We start from the raw sequence: 19749 nt of genomic DNA on the forward strand, positions 1-19749 counted from the left end.
AATAAGCAGATGAAATAGATTCACTTAATGAGCCCGGATAAGAGAGGGAATGAAGGAAGAGGAAAAAGTAAAACTAGCCTCACAATAATTAGCTAAGCTGTTTCATTCTTCTTTCTGCAGGTGCCAAGGTATGAGAAGTAGACATTGAAAGGTAACTGATAAGCCACCCAGGGGTTACTCAGTCTGAAGATAACACTACAGACTATACTAGAGAGAGAGAGCCTTATGTATACAAGCCTGAATGTCAGAAGCAGCCTGGACGTGACAGTACAGAGCTTTCTGAAGGCTAATTGATGCTCATTCAGAGCAGGGTGAAGACAACCCGAGACAGTACATGTAGCGTCCCTCCTCATTCAGAGCACCAGGACTTTTAAAGACCATACAGCCCTAACTATGAGAATTAGCAGGCTGAATAACTGCCCTGTTCCTGACTTGCAGTTTTCTCCCAGGTTAATGTGACAGACAGGTGCTGCAACAGGCAGGAATCACATTCAGAATCTGGCTGGGGGAGCATAACAAATGCTCACAATATGAACGTGTCAACCTCTTATGCTACCAACCTTTGGGTTATACTGGATTTCTAACAGGACATTAAGAAATATTGTTAGTCTCTCACTTTTTTTTTTCCCCTTTATCTTCTTCATGGGGCTTTATGGGATAGAAAGAACTAAACTTTTCTGTTTAGATTTTGTTTTGGTCAGGTTTAGGGAGTAAATTTATTTATTTATTTATTTATTTATTTATTTATTTATTTATTTGATATAAGTACCCACTTGCTCATATAAAGCAATCATACTTGGAAAGAAAATTTCTGAAGATTTTAGCTGAAAAATCTTGCGTAGACAGTAAATATCTAACACACATGGAAAAGGATACTGATTTTTGTTGTTTTGACTCGCATGGAAAGTCACAAAGCATTTAAGACATGCTGGCTAACTTCTGATTTTGGAAGGGAGGAATATATTTGATGTTGCTAACCAACCAGCTTTGCATCACCCTTTGAAAGGTAAAATGATTGCGAAGTTTGATATGGCTATATACGACTGGCTACAAGAAGAGCACATTTGTTTTAAACCCCAGTTGAAACAGATACATTAGGAGGGAATAATCTTAGGAAGATCCCTAAATCCAGTCCCTTCATGACAACTTTGCAGCACTCAATCCGTTTTTTAAATCACTAAATTGCACATCAGAACATGTGGGGCAGTGAACTTCTGCCCAAAAAGTGGTAATAAAACCGACTGGGAGATACATTTCCCAAAAGGAATTCAGGCTATTCAACACATTGCTCACCCTGTGTACTGTTGTGGGGACCCACCTAGTGAAAGCATGAAGAATTGCAATCAGAAGAGAAAGAGAATATTGAGCCAAGGAGACAAATAATTGAACAATATAATTTAGAAGCTTGCAAGTGGTGAAACATGTGGCTAGACAAGAGAAACCGCAAATTCCAGCCAAACTACATCTAACCACCATCTGGTATTGCTTTGCAACTCTCAGATAACATGGCTCTATAATATGGTAGAGCAGAAACTTGCATTTAAAAGAAGGGATAATGTATTTCGGCTTAGCCCAAATTGGTACGGTGCCACTGGGCATCTTTGGGACGTATGCTCAGTATTACCCATCTGAGAACTGACACAAACAGGAGTTGGTCTCTGTAAATTCAGAATGGCTTTACTAAAAATCACTGGAAGAGATTTCTCTCTCTCTCTTTCTCTTTCAATTTTAATCTTGTAATATAAGACAACATTTTACACATATGTCAAATTTTCAAGGTCTTATTCCTCTGTCCACAAGGACTGGAGGTTTTCATTACAATGAAAGCTGAATTTCTGACCTTATTTCCTTTGGCAGTGAAGGCTATAAGAACAACACGAGTATTGTTTGGTTTACAACATATTTTTACATAATGAAATGCTGCGAATTTTATTACAACCAATACTGATCTGTTCAAAGGGATTTTGCCCTCATTTCCTAAGTGCCCTGTCCTCACTCATCTAATTCACAAGAGAACCAAAACTTTCACAATTGATCAATCTCCAAACCATGTCAACATAAAAATCAGCCACCTAGCTAAACCCTGGTATTTTCTCTTAATGATATGAGATGACATGATCTTTTGTCCATCATAAGGACATACAAAATGGGCAGAGATTTTATATTCATAAAATATTGAAAATAGCTTGTGAATGAAAACATCTGCCTTTTTTTTTTTTTTTTTTTTTTTTTGCCATCTCAAGATCCCACAAATGAAAGTTGCAAATATTGAATATCCAGTTACAAATGGCTATGTTATAATGTAGGGATTCCCCTCTAATCTTAGTATCACTTGCTTTTGATTCTGTTCTTGTGTTCTTGTCTTAGTTCCGCACAGTTTATGTGACTTTATTTCCAGAAGAGTCCTGGAAAACCAGCCCCACGGAGCCACTTGCTAGCATCGAGTAGCATCGGCCACTTAAGGTTGGTGAAGAGCCATGCCAGTTTAGAGGCAAGAACGGGATTTTAGTTTATCTCATCCTTATTACAATGTTCTTCTCTCTTCCTTGACAAGACTATTACAAGGAAATATCCCTCATGCCAACCAGCTTAATCTTAGACCTTGAAAATAATTTATTTCCACTTCTTTCTTGTCCCTTTCTTGTGTTCAGGTTACTACTAAGTAGTTATTAGCATTTCCATAACAAGGAATACTTTTACCATTTTTTGCCTAAATGTCAGCAAATGCATTTGAACACAAAAAGCTCTACCTGAAAACCAGGTCTCTTGTATGAGTGTGTCCTAGTAGTCAGAACACTGCTATTTGGGGAAACAGGGACTCTATTCATGGTTCTGGACTAAGAAACATCAAGTCACAAAGGCCATACGTGCATTCTGCCTATACAGCCACTGCTGCCTCCAAAAGAAAGGGAAATAGGCACCAGAACTGGAATGGCAGTCTTTAGGAGCAGTGATATTTGACCCCAGAGATAGGAACTTTCTGCCTTGCTCCCTACAGCCTTCCTCTTTGACTTGGCACTTTCTAGTCCTCCTTTCCCCTTGGTGGAAATAGCCCCTTTTCTCCTGTCCCCTCCCTGGTTCTCCTTCCTTTCTCAGCAGCCCCAAGCAAGCAGAAATTGCTGTAGGGAGAAGAAGACAGGAGGCAATAATGCTTGTGGAAACCATGGACTAGACATGACTGGAAAGGGCACGTCAGGGGGTCCTATAACCCTCAAGGTGGTATGGCAGAAATATCAAGGTGAAGAGGGAGACACCTCTCTGCAGCTCTCCAAAGCCTCTCCAAGCCTTCCTTCCACCTACAGCATCCACAAAATACTGCTGACCTCTTCCAAACTGGGATTTCCATGAGGGATCCCCATCGCCACCCCCTTTGTGGCTTCTCTTTGCCTGTCACCCAGCATCCCCTAACTCCTGCTACTGAAAATGTTACCCCAAACTGAGATTCTTCTTATTGCAAATGGCAGTTAGGCCCTAAATGGCACTGCTACCAATCCCCCTTCTCCAGCTTCACAGCTTTCTGTAGCTTCCATTTCCCATTTATGATTTCTTCTCCTCTATCAACACCTCGGATATTTTATCCTGCTTTGACTGTGTACGTTGTCTGAACAGAATGGCAAGCAGAGCTTTGTAACACCAGGGGGCATCTTGCAGCCTGCACAGAATGTTACATTATCCCCTTGTCCAGTGCAGTATCTATCCAGGATAGATTTTAGCAGTACTTATCTTCCATTTTCACCATTTTCCTTAGGCTGTATACTTCTTTCAGAGTTTGACATTTTCAGACAGCGCAATAATGGCTTCCTCCGGTCATTCATTTAATTGCCTACTAATAATCCTTCACTAAAATCATTAACACAAAGGTCGTGTTATTTGCATTAGGGTTTTTTAATGGTCCCCAAAATTATCCTGAGCTTTTAAATATTTTTAAATGATAAAATAATGAGTAAATGTAAAAGGAACTGCTCAGCACTTTGATTCTGCATAGACCAATTAGGACATTCGTTTTCTGCTTTGTTTTCATCATTTATTGAATTCAGGTTTAAGGCATTACAAAACTTACATTTTAGAAAGACTGCTTTTGGTGGCCCCTCCTAGCACATTCCTCTGGTAAGCCACAAGTCAGTAATGCAATGAAGAGTATGTTGCTGATGGCGATTTTGTTTTGTTTTGTTTTTGTACTGGCACTGTGCCTACAGAGTGTAAGAGAGGTCAGGTGTCCTTGTTCGTAGTGACACATAATTGCCCAGTAAGAAACCGTGTTTGCCCACAAGTGCTTCTAATCTAAATAGATAAAACAGATACAGGATGCGGGGGAACAATTTTTATCACCATACTGCACATAATAAATGAAGTCATCAAGCAATAAACCCAGACTAATAGAGGGAGCCTTGCAGGACAGTCATGTCTCTAATTCTTGTCTTCTCAGCTGTAAGGATGTGATCTCAGTTTCTCACATATACATAAGATAGGAAACACAACTATCATTAAATTTCTCATATCGTCCTTAGAAAAACAATACAAAGATGAAGTATATTGCTAATATATCTCAGGCTTCTGAAAAAAATAAAAATAAAAATAATAAAATAAAATAAAGATCTAGCGTGGCAGTTTTCAAATTGTTGTATGGTTTTTCATGAAGATTGTAACATCTTGAAAAGTTTTTAGGAGGGGGATCACACAAAGAGCAGACTAGAATGACAGACTGTGGAGGGAGGCGTGGAAGAAGAAGGGGTACAAGACCAGTTCACCATATCCATCTGTCATTCTGTGATTACAACAGATAGTGAAGTTGCTACAGAGAAGCAGGAACTGCCTCCAGTTGGTTATGAATCAGCATAATTCTGTAAAACCAAAGGAAAAAACAAAGCTAAAATGAAACTATGAATATTACCAGATGATAACCCTCTGCCTGTTACACATACTTCTTTTTATGCTTTTCTCAGTGCTAGGACAGTGAAAGCTCTATCTTTGAGAATGGAGAAAATTAAATTTCAGTATGAAAAAAAAAAAAAAAAGGCTCATCATCCTGTTGTACGACAGGTATGGGGCTCAAGGTTAAGATATTCCTTGGTGAAAAATATTAGGATCATTAGAGCAGCTATGAGGAAGACTTAAGAGATGGCAGCACAGATTTACTACAGCTCAGGCCTTAGCATTCTTGTCTCAGTATGAACTCTGTCTAGCCCCTGTTTATGTGACATACATAAAGGCTTCAGGAAACCTGAATCTTTCTCATTTACTTACCTATGACAATTAAATTTCAGACATTTTCATCAAAATAGGAAGACAGAGTGACGCAACAGAGTGAGCACTGAAGGACTCCATTCTATTTTTCTCTCTCTGGCTGCTCTGCTGGATGACCTCAAATAAACAGCTTCATCTTTCTGTGCTTTAACTTCCACATCTGTAAAAAGAAGAAAGTGAGACCGATCTTCCCTACAAAGAAATTATTTTCCTCTTCTTACCTGGGTGTAAAAGCACAGGTGGAAAGAAACTCTGGGTATGGTTCATTGGGAAAATGCCAATTCAGTTATGAGATTTCTGGGTTTTACTGATTGTTTTCATTCTCATAACTTTGCAAAACAGACCAAAATGGAACAGAAATCAGCCCCGGCTGGCCCAGACCCTAAGCTTGTGAAGTGATCTGAGCACAGTTGAGCAATGCTGGACAGAATCTTTAGCCAATTACCTCCCTTTACAGATTCCAAGGAATGTTTTATTTCAGGAAAATGACAGAAAATGTAACATCTTGCTCCCAGCTCTTAGCAGTGAGGACTTCTGAATACCAAAAACAGACAAAATTTTGTAAGCAACACTTCAAAGCTAAAACACAGCTTTTCCACAGTTCTGGTAAGACTTTACAGAAAATATCCAAAAAAAGCCAAAGCATGCTGACTTATTTATTAAATAAGCCCAGCCCAATAGGATAGCATTAGTGCTAAAAATTTTGTTATCCCAACTGGAAAATGAGTTATTTTAAGTGCTAGAGACTGTGATAGTCTGCTTCCTCCCCTACATACCCAGCCTGACCTATGATAATCCTGCTCAAGCAATAACCACCGGTGGGAGATGTGATGGATGTGTCTGGTTGTGATGGCTGCATCCGTCTCAAAGTGGATTTGGTGGAGACAGACAACACCACACTAGCCAAAGGCTAATTTGAGCAATGCACCCACCTAACCACAGCTGATGAATGTCCAACTTTGATGAATTATGCCAAATTTGGCAGAAACTAACACCTGCAGCTGGTTTGCAAATATGGCTATTAGTCCATCATCTTATCCCATAAGTAGTGAGCAGCCCAAGAGCCCTTTGAGCTCTCCTGCAGAGCAGAGGGCAGTTTTTTTCTTGAGCAGAGCTGCCTCTCGAGGTTATGCCTGCCGCAGAGATCCCTCAACACTGGGAGATTCCTTTCTGCAAGAGACCCTCGGTAACTAATAGCTTGCTAAACTTTGTAAGCTGTGCTAAGATCGTATCTTTGATTAACTGTGCACATGTAATCCCTTAGACATACACCACTGACCAAGTCTGAGACTAGGACTGGATCCAGTTGCAGGCTCTTCTAAGCAAGAACTTGGAAAGCAAGAGGGTCCTCTCTGAATTTTGTGATAAACAGGAGGGGCTCCCCAGCACATCTGACTTACTCTGTCTTCAATCCTGGAAATAACCCAGTGTGCCTTGCCATCAACAGAGCTTTGTTAAGTTGCATAAACTTTGTTAAATTACTACTACATAAACTTTGTTAAATCACTACTTCATACCAAATACACTATATTGCTGCTTCTGGCTTCCAAGTGAAGTGTATATCATTTCCACCTGTGATACAGAGTGAGAAGAAAATTCCTTCTGCTTTCCAAGTCATCTATTTATCATTTGGCTTTTCTACTTATTTTTTACTTAATTTCTTTAGCCTGAATCTTAGCCTAAATTCTCCATAGGCAAGTTCTGCTATTCTAGCAAGATCAAACTGTTCTGATTCACAGAAGAGTGTGAAATCTGGCATCAACCAAACTGATTTTGATTTACCTTTGTGAAAAAAAAAAATATATATATATATATGTGTGTGTGTTTTCAGATACAGGATCTAATGGCACTACGAATCTAAAGTTTCACATAATCATTATTATCAGTAACATCTGAGTGTCTTAAGAAGGTTTTTCATATGTAATCTCCTGTCTTCTTCCCTTAAATCAATACCAGCCAAATCATCTCAGTGGTCTGACTAGCTAAAGAAACTTGAGGAAACAGCTTAATAAAAGTCAAGCAAGTTTACCTTCTGGTGCAACCTGACAAAACCTCTAAGTTCTGATACCTAAACTGCAGCATCTCCACATAGACACCTTCGCGTGAGTCTAAGTTCCTCCTACAGCCAATAAAGAACTACCCAACACAGCTAATGAAGTAGAGAGTTACACAGATGTCTAAAAATACACCGATACATTTAAGGTGATCTGAGTAGCTTGCTGCATCAACTATGAGCAGGGTTCAGCTTGCTAACCAGCAGCTTAGTTGCAGCTATGATGGTCTGAGAAAGAGACCCACGTGAGACTGACAGATATGACATTTGTTGTTGTTGTTTCTTTTTTAAGGAGACCTGCATCTTCTTGGAACAGGAGCTGGAGGCCAGGTAGGAACCTCTGCAACGCCTAAAATGGAATTAGATGCACGCATTTATGTAACTAAATCCCACATTAGTTCTCTACTGAGTACAAAGGGATCTTAGGCATCTGGCTCACATGGAGACACCTACACACTGAAACCCAAATTTAGGTGTTTTAGTTAATCTGCCAGCTGAACCCACCCCTTTACTTGGAGATTTCCTGAGCTGGCAGCTGCATTAGCATGATGCTTAACGTGCCTCAAAGGACATTTTTTCCATTTCCATTTCTAATCCGCTCAGGAGAACTTTTATACTTTTGACCTCCATGATATACTTGCAGCAATTTACAATTGTAACTCAAGAGCAAACATTCTTTTATTTCTTTTCAATTTATTACCTGAAAATTTCACTCAAGACACCTAGATCTTGTGCCACAGGAAACACAGAATTCACTTTTCAATAACAGAAGATTTTAAACCATTACCATACTCCTTCATAGTCCTTTTCCAGGTTAAATTGTTCTAGTTTATTTCAACTATTTTTAGAGAAGCAGTTCCACAGGTCTGATCAACTTCATGCTTTTTGAAGGAGGCAATTCCATATCTTTAATCAACTTGTCATTTTTCTCTGTACCTTTCTTTGTGCTTTAGGGAGAATTCCTTACAATGTTCAACATGTCCAAGCACTTCAGGTTTTACAACAGTATCCCGTCTTATTCTTTGCTCCTGTCCTAACATACCTAACATCCTCTTAGCCTTTTCACCTACTACAAAGCACAGAACTGATGTTTTCAATAGACCAGCCACAACAGCTCCACAGATTCTTTCCTGCGTGCTACTAATGAATGTAAGGGTATGTGGGATGAACTTGTTCTACAGGCTTTTCTTCAGTAGTAGATAATAGTTTCTCTCTTCTATCTAGACATCTATTTTTGCAAAGCTGTTCAGAATATAATCTCTTCAAGATCTCCCCTAACTTTCAAATTTGTTGAAAATGGCCCAGGAGTTTGAGAGCATTTGAGAAGAGGGAACAGATCAGACAAACCCATATACATACATATTCTGAATTTTTGACCTTCTCTCTTTTGGAAAGTGGGCCAAAAAAAAAAAAAAAAAAAAAAAAAAGTTATATTTAACAAAAATAACAGGAAGGCAAATTCAGGGAGCAACCAGATATGTGTCCTGTTTGCTTAAGTACTCCAAATTTTACTTTCAAGGGCTTGTTTATTCATTCAAAAGCATAATCATGTAGAAACTTTACTAGGCAATGCACAGACTCTGCCTTTAGTCATGAACATCCCCTACACAAACTATTATACAGGAAATCACTGAAACAAATGCAATTTATCCCAGTTATTAAAAGAACAGTTGGTGTTTCCTCCAGCCTCCTCTATCACAGCTGGTCAACTTTGTTCTGAATAATTTGGATTTAGAAGAATAATATAATATAATTCTATCTGGGGATATTCCTCTTCTTTTTCATAAAGTAGAAGAGACAATTTAAGAAATTAGATTGGACGTACAGAATATCTTTTGTAGCTCAGTGTCTCTTCCTCATATCATTTCTGTGTCCAAGATGTGCCAACAGAAGGAACATTTAATAAATGAAATTTCAGTGCTTGAGTACTTATGGATCCCAAATTCTGACTGTAAGCCGTACTGACAGAATATTACTTTGGGTTGCTATTTCTAGCCAGCATTTTTATATGAATTCTTGTCCTTTGCTGTGAACATATAGGAAGTGGAGCAATTAGTTAAACTAATGACTTATTGTAGAGCATATTAAACAATTGGGCTGGAAAGATTATCATTATCAGTGATTTTGAGAAATGACATATGTCTCAAAGTCCTTATAGTGAACGACACTAAGAAGTAGCAGTTTATTAATTGTTAATAAAATGATAATCCAGGCACCAAGGAACATCTTTTCAGTAAGAACTAAAATAGCTATTTGGGTAGATTAAATACCTGGAATTACAGGGTAGGGAAGAACTGTCCAAACTAGAAGGACTACAAGGATAATCATTCTGCAGAAAGAAGATAGCATATGCACTGAGGCTGCTTTTACTTAAAACAGCTTAACACACACCTACAATCCTCAGGCTAAATTATTACGAATGAGAGATCAAAGCTGTATATTAGCCATTATGAAATAGGAATTATGAGAAGCTGGCTGATGGAGATGCTAACTATATGGCTATCTCATTTAATTGCACATATTACTTTCATCTTGATCACTGCTGCCTCCTTGCCATCTGCTAGCTAACCCTTCCATGGACTGTCACTCCTTTTTTTCTCTTACTGGAGCTTCTGATTACATGCTGCCCTTTTGGTCCCTGTACTTCAATGCTGTAGCTACAGTTTTTTTTGACAAGTTCTGTTATTCTGTTCTGTTTGTGTTATTATGAAGCACCTTGTTGTAATGTCTGAATACCAGGGCCAATATGCTCCAAACAATGGACTCAGGTGCGTCAACGTTGTTTAATTTGCACTTCACTAAAATAAAACCTGTCATCCTCAAAATGTCATTCAGCAGCAAGCAAAAGATGCAGGCAGCTCAAGTTTTTGCATGTGGGTATACTCAGAAAAGCTTCCAGTCCTGACTATGCTGAGGAAGTCAACACTTAGTTCATTCCTAAACCTTGCCAGGGTTTACAAACTCAAGATGCCTTCCAGTATCACTCCTCAAAGGACACCTGCCAAGTCAGGTTCTGCACAAATACAGGTGAGTGGTGAAGCTGCCCCACCACTCTTTTGTCTGAAAATCAGTGGTTAGATCACTTTTCTCTGGATCTGAAAGATCTGAGGGTTCAACACTCCTTTCCACCTGGCAGGATGTCAACTCTTGTCCCGGTAGGTGTGCTTTAACTGCCACGCTCAGGTTATTTCAGCATTGTTGTGGTTGATTTCTCTCAGCTTCTTCGTCAGCTTTCTTCGTCTTCCTGCTGAACTGCTCCATTCTGCAGGTGATAATCACTGGGTCAGAAGTATAAGAGTAATAATAACTTTATAAATGAACAGTTGGGGCTCGATTTCAGACTGTTGTTTTCTAGGCAACTAACCCATCAACCTCTGGACCTGTTCTTTCTCACAGTTTAATACTAATTATACACAGAAAGAAGAACAAATTTCAGAGGAGCTACTGAATATTCTCTGCTAGGGCAGCTGCTAGCGTCAGGCAGGTATCTGTAATTTCATCAGGGGATGAAATTAGTCCCACACACACCAGATTACTCCACGGCAAGGAAACCCACGCTATTTAACCCAGACATCCCCTGCCAGCCTGACCTCCAGCTGCTTCTTTTCTCCCCTTCAGAGCCCTACAAGCACTTCCAGACACCCTTTAAGACCATAAAGCTTAAAGCTGAGGGACTGGAGAGGGTTTTTGTCCTTAGAAAAAACTGCGAGCGAGCTTCTGGCTATCACCCTCAGGGCTGTGCAAAGAGGTACAGCAGCTCGGCGGTAGCAAAACCGAACAAACCCAACCCTAACCCCGGGGTGGGGAGACTGAATCCACCCAACCCAACCCCTGAGGTGCTTCGGAGCCGCGCACGGCTCATGGAGGAGAAAAAGAGGGCGAAAAACCCTGCCACAAGCCCTCCGCCCGCAGCGCTCGCCATCTTCTCGAGCCGCCTCAGACCCCCCCCCCCCCGTCATGGCGGCCGCGCCCCGGCCGCGTCACGTGGGGGAGGAAGAGGAGGAGGAGGAAGAAAAAAAGGGGGAGGAAGATTAAAAAAAAAGGAGGAGGAGAATAAGGAGGAGGCAGCGGTTACGTGGTGCTGCTGTGGGGCGAGCTGCTGCCGCCGCCACCACCGAGGGCAGGGGGCGGGCGGAGGGACCATGCCGCCGCCGCGGTGAGTGCGGGGGGACCGGCGGCGGGGCTGAGGGGTAGCCCCGGGGAAGGGGGAATGAGGGACCCGATCGGTCCCCGGTTGCCTTGGGGTCGCTGGATTTTCATCTCGTTTGTCGTTCCCGTGGTTTCCAGCGCGGGCTCGGCGACATCGCGGCTCCCTTTCTGCCCCCCTCAGGCTGTTTCGCCTGGCTCCAGCCCTCGGCGCTGCCGTGGAGGATTTTCCTCTTTGGTCTGCGGCTCCTGGAGGGGGCTGTGGGGTGGGATGGTGGCAGCCGACAGCAGCAGCCCCCCCTCAGGTTCTTCTTGAACCCGGGGGGCTCACGGTGCCTGTGCCGCCACCTGCCCCGTGTCGCCGTGTCCCCGGTGTCGCCGTGCCCTCCCCGGGGACAGTGGCCTCAAAGGCTCGGCGGTGCAGCCCCTGCTCTTCCCAAGGGAAAATCCCCCCAAATCGGGGCCTGGTTTTGCTGCTGCTCTGTGAATAATCTGTGTTTTATCCCCTTTATCATGTTGGGAGTGTGGCTTTCTGATTCTGACGGTGGTAAAACCTCACTTCAGGGCGCTAACCACACAGGTGGGCAGCAGCTCTCTGCTGATCCACCTGATTTCTCTTAAAAATGCTTTTCACCTAAGACCCCATCCCATCTGTCCTCACTTACAGCAGCCTGTAAGTGACATGAAATATTTCGAATACTTTCTAAGCTAGCATCTGCCTTTTATTTATTTATTTTATGGATCCCATCTTAATGGGGAACTGTTCGCAGGCGTCCCCAGTTAGCTTAAGCGGACCTGAGGGCTCGGGGGGGGATGGCACCCAGCTCTCCTGGCTGTGTTTCTGCCCTGCTGCCTTCTGGAGAACGTCTCAGCACGTATAAAACCACCTGGCTGGGGTTCCTAGGCCCCGTTGTATCGTCCTAACGGCCCAGGTGGTTCCAGATAAGAGGCTTTTGATTAGCAAGTGATTGGCCTCCCCCAGTAAAACCGGCTCTGAAGAACCGCGTGCCTTCTGCATAAGCTCTTCCTCGTCTCAGGGTAAGATAAGCTCCTGTGGAGTTTCAGGAGCTCTTCTGCAGCAGGGAAGGGAAGAAATAGCACTGCAGCTCTAATGAGCCTTCGTCTCGCAGCCTTGGAGGAGGAAACCAGCAGGCTACGTGACACGTTTTGGGTTAAGAGGTTCTTGCTGCAGGTTTCAGGGCCTGGTGCATGCCTTCTGCTGTATGATCACTTTGCTTTGGAGGAGGCGTGTCAATACCCCAGTTATATATGGGTGTAAAACTGGAAGGAATTCCTGGTAAGCAGCTATGTTGATGGGAGTTGGTGAGTTTGGGTCATCCTTCTCATAGTGGTGTAAAATAACAGTACGTGTGACTCAGGCTTTTTGTAGGGAAAAAAAAGCCCCCAAAACAGCCTGGTGAGGGAAATAGTGGTGAATTATTAATGTAGCAAACTGTTCTATACAAAGTATCTTCTTAATAGGAAATGCTACAGACACAAAAGTTTCTGTTGCAGGTAAAGTGCATGTGTGTGGAGCAGGGCAAGGTCAAACAGATGAGAAGAACAGAAGTATTGGAGCAGGTGGTAAATCTGGGCAACTTGTGTCTTCGAGCAAGAGAGAAGAGCATACTGCAGGGGTGGAAAGAACAGAGGGAGGATCATTCTTAATTAAGTTGCCCTGCTGTGGAGCATATTGTAAAATAGTGTGGTCTGAGCAGCCGTGTGTTGATTACTGGGCAGGAAAGTAAAGGGAGGCTTCCAGCTGAAAGGACAAGGTCAATTTTAGGGGGCTTGAGGTTTCCAGAGAACCATCCTAACCTCAATTGTTTTGTAATTCTGTGAAACTGAGGAAAAGTTGTTGCTTTCAGTGACAGTTCCTAAACTGTTCTGTCTGTCTGACTAGGCAGTACCATAGCTATGGGTATCTCCTAAACTCAAGTAACTTTCATTTTGGAGAGATGCTGCAATACAACTCCGTTTCTTGCTGTCAAAGAGCAAGAATAGGCCCATGTATTTCAAGTGCAGAAACTCGTGGTTTTTTTTTTTTTTTTTTTTTTTTTTTTTTTTTTTTTTTTTTTTTTCCCTCAAAAAAGTATTACAGGGGTGAAGTCTTTCAATCCCTGTTAGGTTGTGGGAGATGGAAACTATCTTGATCCTTATCTGAGGTTTCATTTCAAAACATATGGTGGCTTACGGAGATGAATGCGTCTGCTGTTGCAGCTACTGTGTTAATGTATCAAGTACTGTTAGTACAGAGCCTTTGGCTGTTAAAGCAGTGTTTAGCAGCATGAGAAAATGGATTTGTTTGGCTCGTTTTGCATAAAAGTTAATGATATCTACCACATCTTTCAGCTGTGCTCCAGCACGTTTCTGATGTGAGTCAGCATTGTGTAATTAGTGTAAATCCTTTATTGTGAAAACCAGTAATACAGTGCAAGAAAAAAGGGCAGAATTAGGATGCTGTTGATACTGCTTCAATCAAAAGCTGACTTCCAGCCTACTAAGCTTCAGATATTGCTGTATGACCTTCTGAACTCCTTCACCGTGCTGTGAAAATACAAACCTGTGGGTTAAACAGCTGATGGTGTTACCAAAATAGAAAGTATGGATTGAAACGCCTGTAGGAGTGATGTGCTGTATCTCAGCCTTTTCTTGTGTGGTCTAGTTTTTTTTGCAGCTCTTTATGTTTTTGAAACTGGACTATAGCCTTCAGGGCTATAACTAATCAACTTTTCCACTCTCTTTCCAAACCCCTAATATGGGGAACCTCAGGTTTTCCTACTTCTACTTTGTTTTATCATAGGAGCTAGGGAAGAGTCTATACCCCACTAACCTGTAACGCTCACAGGTGGGCAATTAGATGTCTTTGCTGGCAAATAACTGAGCTCAGGACAGGTGAGCTGTTGTGGTTTTCTTTCTCGCAGAGGTAGTAGCTGTGCAAGGTTCTGCATTTTGGAGGCTGAGCGTTTGCCCTGACTGACAAGTTGATACCTTATCGGCTCTGCTGGCATGCACTGTCTCTCTAATCCCTCTTGGCATGGAGCAAGCTACCTGAACAGAAATCACTTCTCTTGCCATGCAAGAGGGAAGGAGTATGTGCACAAAGAAGCATAGGAGAGACACTAACATGAGGTAGCTGCTTATCTGCAGTAACGTCATTGTGTAATTCCTGAGATTCAAGCTGTAAGGTTCAGCACTGTTTAAGAAGTCAGATTTTAAATGGACAGGTTCAGCTAACAGACCTGCGGAGGCATGCAAAAAGCAGGGTTCCTCAGTAAATGATGGCTATGTGACACGCTGATTTAAACAAGTGCTTAATGAATGTTAAGAGCATCTAGAGGTCTTGGTTTTAGTTTATATAAAGCCGTCCAAGCATTGCTTGGCTAAGTGGCATGGATTTTCTTGTGCAGACAAGGGTTAAATTAGATGCTTTAAACCTCAAAGGTGAACTGAATTAAGAGAGATCTTCCAGGAAGCACAGAACTCTATCCTGTTCTGATACACAACTCCTTATAAATCAATCTTTATGGGTATTTTGACTATTTTGCTAATTTCTGAAGTGTAGCATCAAGAACAGATGATTTTATGGGTTCTGTTGACACCTCTTATGCATTTGTTGGGGAGTTTGCTTTTTAGAAGTGCTTTCTTTAGTCATCTGTTCCTTGGAATACCTTAATTTTGGCAGTTAGCATGTCTTATCTCTTGCATCAGCAGACGCTGAGACTCATGGCTTGTGAAACAAGAGCAAACTAAGTCTTGGATTCCATGCTAACCCTCTGCACTATCAGTGAGTTGGAAACTGTGACTTCTACTGAAATGGGAAAACGAAAGAACAGCAGATCAACAGTGCTATTGCAACATCCTCGATTTCAACATCGAAATCGTGAGAATGTTTTTGTATTAAAAGCGTTGGCAATAGACAAGCAGAAGAGAAGTGACCAGTAGGGGATGGAGAAGGACTTTCCTTGGAAGAGGAGGGAAGCTTGTCCTTACAAACGTGTAGAAGGAAATGAAAAAGAAAATTAAATATTGGCATAACTTGCACAAGTTTGCTTTCCATACAGACAGTGTGAAATCTGTGTGCTGGTGATTTATCACTCTAATCCAGGAGTTAAAATCCACATATTTTTTTTTCCAGAAACATGCCCATAGGTCTGTTTGCTGATGCATTTGGAAAACTCACTACCCTACTGTCAAATACAATATTTAGCAATATAAGCTTTTATTAAACTTAATAGCTTAGTTCATATGCATGACTGAAAGTGTCTTCATTGACTCCATCTATAGATAGGGTTGTAGCTACCTCTTTTGTTTGTATTACTGGATTTTATTAAGAAAGGGAAAAAGAGTGTCTCCTCTGCAAGAGTTTACAGGTAGGCTCTTTGGGGGAGAAGCAAGAATGAGTTCTTGCTCTTCTAACCCAAAGTTTCACTTGATATTTGTGTTATTTCTGCTTATTGTGCCCACAGAACCTTTGATGTGTTTGCCTTAATGCATCGTTTGGGTTTAATAGGAGGAACTGAGGCAGCGAGTTTCCAAGGATCTCATCAAAATCTGTAGCAGAGCAAATAGTTCAACCAGAACATCCTGTGGCTCCATCTGATGCCTTAACCATATGGCTGTCCTGGTTCAGTCCGGGAGCTGGAGGGAGAAGATGGAGTTGGTTTGTACCATCAAGCTTCCTCTCTAGTATTAATGGCTTGAGACAGTAAGAAAATGGGAGAACTAGAGAGAAACTAGTGTGCAGAAGTGACTTTCAACTTCTGTTGTGAAAATAGATCCACAAGCAAGAAGATGGGAGGGTTTCTGAAAAAGCTCCTTACTGGAGAGGAAAAAAAAGGCTCTTGTTGTGCTGTTCCAAATGGTGTGGACTCTGTGCTAAAGCTTGAAGCGAAAAACTCCAAGTGACCTTTGTTTCTGGACGTGAGAAATGCAAATGGACATCGGGTTCAATTAAACACACTGCTTTTAGCATTTCTTGCAGTTCTGTGTGTTTTAGCAATGGCCAACCATGCGGGAGAAGCCAGGCTGTAAGACGTGGGGGATCTCACTAAGATTCTGCTGTCTCTTCGTAGTACAGAGAACCTCACTAGGAGTTAACACCTTAGAAGCTGAGAGAATGAGTTAAATGAGTTAAAAGCTGAGAGGATGAAAGTAAGCAGCTGAGAATGAGTGAAACATCTTCAATCACAGGTATGCCAGCTTTTGTGGATTTAAGCCCTAACTTGTTTTCACCTCCCTCACAGCTGTAGTGCTAGGTTTTACCTTTTTGCTTTAAACAAATACATCTTTGAGCACTAATATCAGTTGCTCAAGCTCCACGAAGATGTTTGGTGCAGGGCTGACCAAAGTGAGCTGCACGGGCAGACTGCAGAGCTGCAGCGAGCAGCTCGCTGCCTCCTGTTGCCTGCCTGTGGCAATTTCTGGCAGCTGACTGTAAGCGAATGCAACGCGCCTGGGCTGCAAAGGTAGCACTGCTGTCATATTTGTTTACATAAGATTCTGCATTTTGAAAACAAAAATCCTCCAGGAAAAAAAAAAAAGAAAGCAATCAGCCTTGTAGGATTTGTGGGAAATAGGCTCAGAAGTCAGAGTGAATTCTGTAACCTAATGCTGTAGGGTAAGGTGCAACTTAACCATCCTCATTAAGTCAGCATTACAGAGTTCTTAGTTCCGTAGGAAATTAAGTAATTGCAGCAGCTTTGCAGTTTATACAAGCTCAGGTAAAGGTTTTTTTATGAAGTTTCTAGTCTGAGTTTACAAATGCATATTTTGTATGCAGCTGTTGATTTCAGTACTGAGCTCTGCACAAGGGGATATCTGCTTGGAGGGAACTGCAGAATTGGGATTTGCAAAAAAAAATATCTATGGTCAGTAGTCACAGGCTTAAAGCTGAGCCCAGTCAACTCCAATTTTCACTGCCTCACTGCAAAGTACTTCAGTGAGGTCTGTTTTATTGCCAAATCTCCTGCCAGCTTTTCTGGCAGGAGGGCTGCCAAATTAAGTTTCTAATTTTTTTATTTTTTTTTATTTTTTTTTTTTTTAGAACTGGATAATGTTTTCACTCTGCTTGTAGAAAGCTGCGGAAAAAAAAGCTCAGAGAACTTTAAAGAATTTTCTAAAAAGATGCATTTGAGCAGAAAGCATACCTAGAAAACTGCAGTCAAAATGTGGAAGTCTTCAAATTGCTAGTGATTCGGAAAATCGGGAGTAAAGAAGTTTGTGGAATTTGTATACAAACTCAATGATGGCTTCCTCTAGTATTACTGAGGTCTAATCCACTGATGCTGTGACGAAAGATTCCTTAGATTATGCTTCTCTGGTAAGTGGCAGTAAAATGACCTCACTTCTTTTTTTAAGAAAAAAGAAGAACTAACAGTGCTTTTGGGGCAGTCTGTGCAGTGAAATGAGGAATAACCTTGTTGAGTTCATGTCCTGAATCCCCTTCAGATCAGCCTGTTGTCATAGGGAACCTTGTGTTTGTTACCCCGTTTCCAGTAAGGACTTGGAAGTGGCGCTCAGCAGCAAAGTGTTAAGTTTCAGGCTCAGCGTTTTATTGTTCACTGAGAATGAAGACACCAACTGGATTTGACTGCTACTGCAGTGAATGTGTTTTCACGATGTAACCTTGCACTGCTTCTTTAGTGCCGACTCTTCTGGAAGAAGGTGAGTGTTTTTCTGTTCAGCTGTTCATGTAGAAGGATTTCTTATCTACTTATTTTGCATGCACATCTGTATTTTTACTCTTATTTTGGTGAGCTTTGTAGACGTGATATGCAAGGAAGAGTTAGGTAGGTTTTAAACATTTGGAATAGGTATTAAGCAGCTTACTTGTGTGTAGTTGACCTTGTAAGCTCACTTACCTTTTGCATTTATATATAGTGCTGGAGGGTTTTTTTTAAACTAACATTTAGATACGTGGATCTTTTAATCTGAGAGATGCATTGAAATAGGAATTGTCGGCATGGTTTTATTTTTAATCCTGACATTTTCTAAGCTATACGTGAGAAGGAAGAGCTGCACTGCAAAGTGCATGCACCTTTCTTGGGAGACAATACAAAAGCAAAATTCTGGCTTCCCTGAAGACAAATTCTGGCTTCCCTGAAAGCTGGCTTTGCCAATGAGAAGAAAATCTCATTGTTTCAATTGGCAGAAAACAAATATCAGCAACTAAAAGGAAGAAGGTATTTTTAGGAGTCCATGAACTGCACGACATGTATTTCTCTGCCAGATGGCTGAAAGCAACATCCAGCAGAGCAGCCCTACAGTGCAGCATGTTTGTTGGAGATCCCCCTAATGCCATGTGTGCACTTTTCCTTTGGGAAGCAAGTAGCTTTTGGAGGGGAGAAGGGGAAAGAGGATGCTGCAGCAGCATGAAGCTGTCCACAGTATAGCCCTTATTTATTCAGTGTTGAGCACTGGGATTTTGATTAACTTAACTGTCTAATCCAAGTGTACTTGCTGTCTATAATCACAAACTGGACTGCTATGTGAATTTCCAATTTAGGGTTGTTTTTAACCCAAACTGGTGTTCTGTTAGGTTGATCGTTAATGAGAGATCCTGACTCTTATGAAACTTCTTCATTCCAAACTTCTAGCTGTTTTTTGCATGAAAATTGTATCCATAAATGAGAACCTTTTTGAAATACTCTCCTTGGACAGGAGAAATATGTAGGGAGAGTGTTGTTTGTTATCAATAAAAAGAAAATCCAGCATGCTTTGAAGTGAAAGATGCTGAAGAAATTTTAAAATACCTTCTTCAGTAAGGAAATATTTGAAATGGAAACTTTAAAAAAAGAAAAATGTTCCCATTCACTTCACTGTGGCAGCCTTTTAAGCAAAGCTTTCCGATGGGCGTTGAGAAATTCCAAAAAGCTTGATAAGAGAAGTTATGTTCCTGGAGGAGGCATTCATTATATCGTTTGCATACCACTATTTTTAAATCTTCACGATTTATCCATCTGTGGTTAAAGTCCAAAAACTGAACTCCCCATCAGTATATGCTACAAGGGAGTCATTTGACAGTGATAAAAGTAGGAGTGGGAACCTAAAACCATAATTTAAATAAAATATTATAAAACACTACATTTTTCAGACATGTATACTCATAATTTCTTAGGTCTTCAGCAATTCATGCAACTAAGCTCTCTGTCTTTCTGTCTATAAAGTATAAAGAACATCATTGGTATTTTGAGATGATTTTTCTGTAACTTGTTGATTTCAGCAGGATTTATTTTAGCTGGTGTGACACGGATTTCTGTAGCTGTGCAGAAATGACTAAACTGTTGGCTCCCAAACCTTTTACA

At 41.2% G+C, this 19749-nt stretch overlaps 1 protein-coding gene and 3 long non-coding RNA genes across 10 annotated transcripts in view; 2 read left to right on the forward strand and 2 right to left on the reverse strand.

Moving 5' to 3' along the window:
- Positions 1 to 3768: 3768 nt before the first annotated feature.
- On the reverse strand, positions 3769 to 6173 carry LOC137852098 (uncharacterized). Of its 2 annotated transcripts, none has more exons than XR_011093652.1 (3): positions 6031 to 6173; positions 5245 to 5404; positions 3769 to 4841 (listed from the first exon to the last, which is right to left on the reverse strand). It is a non-coding gene; the product is annotated as an uncharacterized lncRNA (long non-coding RNA). The 2 variants fall into 2 exon arrangements; XR_011093651.1 differs by having other exon boundaries at positions 6021 to 6154.
- A 129-nt stretch (positions 6174 to 6302) lies between these two features.
- LOC137852101 (uncharacterized) lies at positions 6303 to 6844 on the forward strand. Its single transcript, XR_011093655.1, has 2 exons — positions 6303 to 6430; positions 6509 to 6844. It is a non-coding gene; the product is annotated as an uncharacterized lncRNA (long non-coding RNA).
- Positions 6845 to 8591: 1747 nt separating this feature from the next.
- Positions 8592 to 11288, reverse strand: LOC137852099 (uncharacterized). The gene is made up of 2 exons (XR_011093653.1): positions 11086 to 11288; positions 8592 to 10559 (listed from the first exon to the last, which is right to left on the reverse strand). It is a non-coding gene; the product is annotated as an uncharacterized lncRNA (long non-coding RNA).
- Positions 11289 to 11297: 9 nt separating this feature from the next.
- The window catches only part of GALNT11 (polypeptide N-acetylgalactosaminyltransferase 11), a 43643-nt gene continuing 35191 nt past the window's right edge, over positions 11298 to 19749 (forward strand). The window contains exon 1 of one of the 6 annotated variants that reach the window (XM_068673418.1): positions 11298 to 11453. The gene's annotated coding sequence lies outside the window, so the exon portion shown is untranslated. Of the gene's footprint in view, positions 11454 to 12362; positions 12482 to 12535; positions 12741 to 16460; positions 16637 to 17971; positions 18110 to 19749 lie in introns of those variants that run through there. The other 5 variants (XM_068673410.1, XM_068673412.1, XM_068673413.1 and 2 more) reach the window with 5 other exon arrangements.

Source organism: Anas acuta, chromosome 2 (assembly GCF_963932015.1).
Source record: "Anas acuta chromosome 2, bAnaAcu1.1, whole genome shotgun sequence".
Lineage (NCBI taxonomy): Eukaryota > Metazoa > Chordata > Aves > Anseriformes > Anatidae > Anas > Anas acuta.